A 4665-nucleotide genomic window follows, 5' to 3' on the forward strand; every position below is an offset into this window, starting at 1 on the left:
ATTCCTTCATGTATCAGATGATCATGTGCCAAGTGTATCTGTGAGAGCCTCTCATTATGAACTGATAACATCTCCACTACCCTGTCTCTTACACACGGATTGACACAGCTTATCCAAAACTAAGCTTTATTTTCTAAGTGATAAATTGTAATATTCTCTTTTTTTTCTAGCTGCTTCTTGGACAGTAATCGTTATTATTTCATGAGTTAAGCGAATGATAGGACTTTTCTAGTCATTTGACATAACAGACCAACTTGCTTTCTTTGCCCTTTTCACATATGTACATTTTCACGATGACTCTATGAAGCAATTGTAATATTTTGAACTGTAATTTCTGGACTTTTAATAGTTGCAAAATTTTCTGAGAAGTTTCCATATGTATAATTTAAATTTTCACCATCGTTGCTATTTGTAATTTTAGTCCCGTTCTTCCAGAAGAATAATGAAATGTCTTTGCCTTCAAGGGCATTTTTACATTGTACTTCTTCCATGCCCCCATATTAAACATTTTCTTTGTATAGGAGCCGATTTCCTCTACTACATTTATTAGCACGGGGGAGAGCTCCTGTTTAATTTCATTCCTCCCACTTGGTTTAGTTTGGAGTTATAACCCACAACAATATAAGGAAAATGCATTCTGATATTGAGTAACCAGAATCTTTCCAAGAATAATGATGATATTTTTTCAATGCTTATTTATCTCTTGAGTCAAATGTGCCTACAGCATCACACACTTGCCAGATGAAAACTGAAGACCCGCTGTTCTTGAGAAATGCCACTATTTGGTACATATACACCATAGAATATTACTCAGCAACCAAAAAAGATAAACATATGCAGTTTGCAGCAACATGGATGGAGCTAGAAGGGATCATGCTCAGCGAAATTAGTCAGAAAGAAAAAGACAAATACCGGATGGTGTCACTCCTATCAGGAATATAGAAAACCTAAATAAGGGACCAGGAAAAAGACTAATTAATACAAAGTAAAATTCAAAATCAACAAGCAGCTATAAACCAGAGACACACTACAGGGAGAAGTGGGGAGGAAAGGAAGGATTAGGGTCAAAATAAGGTGAGGTGAAATTGTTTGGGAAATATAACCAAAATGAAAATGCATACATTGTGCAAAAATGAAAAATGATATAAGAATTATATAACATAAAATATATTAAAAAAAGAAATGTCACTATTACTAGTAAAGATAGTAGTTTTGTTATAGGACAGGAGAGGGGCACCCCAGACCCCCACAAACCTGCCTATTCTAAATGGGTTCTGCCATCCGCCGCATCAACACAAAACATAGGAGACTTTAATGAAAAGGAACTTTAATAAAACTAGGAAACAATACAGGTAAGGCAGAGTCTAGTTTCTAAATGAAGCACCCAAAGTTACCCGTCCCCTCGTGGGTAAAACTAAAACTCCATCCATATGGGGTCGGCCCAGAGCAAGGCCCCAAAGCCTGCCACAAGTCTAAAGCATCTTCCAGTGGGGACCCACAGCAAAGGGTCACAAACAACCGGACAAGCCCGGAAGGAAAAAGCAAAAATCAACATCCAGATAAAAGCTGCCATTGTCACCTCCCCATGGGTCTCACCCACATCTGTGTCACCAGTCCACGACCAAAAACAAGCGCAGTTTCTTCACGTGTCTCTAGGCTCCATGCGCCTCCTCCAGGTCTCCTGGCTCCATCCTGCTTCCTTCCTCAGTCTCTTCTGCAGCTTCTCCTCTTGCTGCTCAGCTCCACCCTCCCTTGGGTGGGGCAGGGAACCTCCCCCTTTCCTGGGGACCACCCTGTTGCAGTTTCACCATTGTACACATAATTAAATATTTGTTAGGAACATTTAATCACAGGTTTAAGTATAGTATATATCTGTGGCTACAAATATTCAATTCTACTTTAATTGTAAAACCAGAAGAAGCAGTAGAATGGGATACTATTGAGTGCTGCACCTCCCCTTGCAGTGACCTTTAGGGCTAATGGCTTTTGCCACGGTCCCTATGTCTGGCTGGGCAAGGAACCAGCCCCCAGGGGGAGCACAGCAAAACTCCCTGAAGACATAGATAAGACAGACTCCAGTCAAAAGATAATGACCATCAGGAGTCACTGCAAGAGCATGACCACAGGGAACCTTATCTCGCTTTCTAAAGGCCCACAAACTTTATTCTGCTACAACTGTCTTTCTAAAATCTTTCCTTTTTCTGGTCATTGGTTGCTAATTAAAAAACACATGTAATTTAATAATTAGGCTAATTCAAATGAAACATTACTAAACACTGTAATAATAGATTTGTTGGTTTAATAATCTTTCTATTATGTGCTTGACTTTAGTACCTTTGATCTTAACTGCATTATAATATAAATTCACCCATCACCCATGACAATTAATTATGAGTAAAAATGAGTAGGTAGTAGTAGTGCAACAGGGTGGTCCCCAGGAAAGGGGGAGGTTCCAGGTTCCCTGCCCCACCCAAGGAAGGGTGGAGCTGAGCAGGAAGAGGAGAAGCTGGAGAAGAGACTGAGGAAGGAAGGAAGCAGGATGGAGCCAGGAGACCTGGAGGAGACGCATGGAGCCTAGAAACACGTAAAGAAACTCGCTTGTCTTTTGGTCGTGGACTGGGTGACACAGATGTGGGTGAGACCTGTGGGGAGGTGACAATGGCAGCTTTTATCTTGATGTTGATTTTTGCTCTTTTCCTTCCGGGCTTGTCCAGTTGTTTGTGACCCTTTTCTGTGGGTCCCACTGGAAGATGTTTTAGACTTGTGGTAGACTTTGGGCCTTGTTCTGGGCCGACCCCATATGGATGGACTTTTACCCACGAGGGGATGGGTTAACTTTGGGTGCTTCATTTAGAAACTAGACTCTTTGCCTTACCTGTATTGTTTCCTAGTTTTATTAAAGTTCCTTCCCATTAAAGTCTTATATGTTTTGTGTTGATGCGGCGGATGGCAGAACCCATGTAGAATAGGCAGGTTTGCAGGGTTTGGGCTGACCCTCTCCCTGTCCTATAACAGTAGTAGTTAGTGCAACAAGAATATAATTACATAGAACAAAAGAAAGAATTAATAGCCTGTCTACTTAGGAATGCAGCTAGGTCCAGATGTATTTTGGACATAGATCACTGCCCTGTCAATGATAAGCTAAACCTATGAGCAAGCTGATTTCGTTGATGTTCACTGTTCCTATGCTTTAGAAACCCTATATATACTGGTCACAAACTCAAAGAAAATTACACTCAGATTTTCACTCTCTTGAAGTGTGTCTGTGTGTCATTTACTCGCCGAATCCCTGACCACTCCGCGCAATCTCTCAACCCTGAGACGGCCTCATTGTCCTTCGCTGTGCTGGTCTGCGGCAGGTGACGCCCAACGGTGGGGCTCGACCTTGCATTTCATTAAGTTTCCACCCAAATGGAGAGGTGAGTAGTGAAGAGGTTGTGTTGGGTAAGTTATCTCCCTTCTTGAGTGTGAGTGTGAATGTGAGTCCCCTAAAAATACCTTCTTTAAAGGAAATATAGGTGAAACACTACGTGATTTGCCACATCAAAGACATCTTTACAGACACATCACCCAAAGCAGTGATAGTGAAGGCAAAGATAAACAGCTGGGACTACATCAAATTAAAGAGCTTCTGCACAGCAAAAGAGACAATAACAAAAACAAAGAGAAACCCCACCAACTGGGAGAACATTTTTGCACACAACACTAATGATAAAGGACTGATCACAAAAATCTACAAAGAGCTGATGAGACTCAACAACAACAAAGAAAATAATCCAGTCAAAAAATGGGCAGAAGAGCTAAAAAGAAACTTCTCTGAAGAGGAAATGCAAATGGCCAACAGACATATGAAAAAAATGTTCAACATCACTTGTCATCAGGGAAATGCAAATCAAAACTACCATGAGATACCATCTTATACCAGTGAGAATGGCACATATTAAAAAAACTAGCAACAACAAGTGTTGGCGAGGGTGTGGAGAAAAAGGAACTCGTCTGCACTGTTGGTGGGAGTGCAAACTGGTCCAACCACTATGGAGAGCAGTGTGGAGATTTCTGGACCTATAAACATAGAGCTTCCATATGATCCAGCAATTCCACTCCTAGGTATTTACCCAAAGGACACAGAAACATCAATTCCAAAGAACACACTGCACCCCTATGTTTATAGCAGCACTGTTTACAATAGCTAAGCTTTGGAAACAGCCCAAATGCCCAAAAATAGATGACTGGATTAAGAAGATGTGGTACATATATACCATGGAATATTACTCAGCATTCAAAAAAGATAAACACATGCCATTTGCAGCAACATGGATGGCGCTGGAAGGGATCATGCTCAGCGAAATAAGCCAAAAAGAAAAGAAAAATACCGGATGGTCTCACTCATAGCAGGAATCTAGAAAACTTAAATAAGGGACCAGAAAAATGAATAACTATAAGAAAGCGAAAATCAAAATCAACAAAAAACTATGAACCAGAGACACTTTTTGGGGGGTGAGGGGCGGGAGGGGAGGGATTGGGGTCAGAATGGGGGGGTTGCAATTGTATGGGGAATATAAAAATAAAATTTATTATTTAAAAAAAAAATAAAAGTTCAACCTTGAAAAAAAAAATAAATAAAACAAATTACAATTCAAAAAAAAAAAAAAAAAACCTTCTTTA

The sequence above is a fragment of the Talpa occidentalis genome, unplaced genomic scaffold (assembly GCF_014898055.3).
Source record: "Talpa occidentalis isolate TD23 unplaced genomic scaffold, MPIMG_talOcc4v2.1 talOcc4.14, whole genome shotgun sequence".
In the NCBI taxonomy this organism is placed as follows: Eukaryota; Metazoa; Chordata; class Mammalia; order Eulipotyphla; family Talpidae; genus Talpa; species Talpa occidentalis.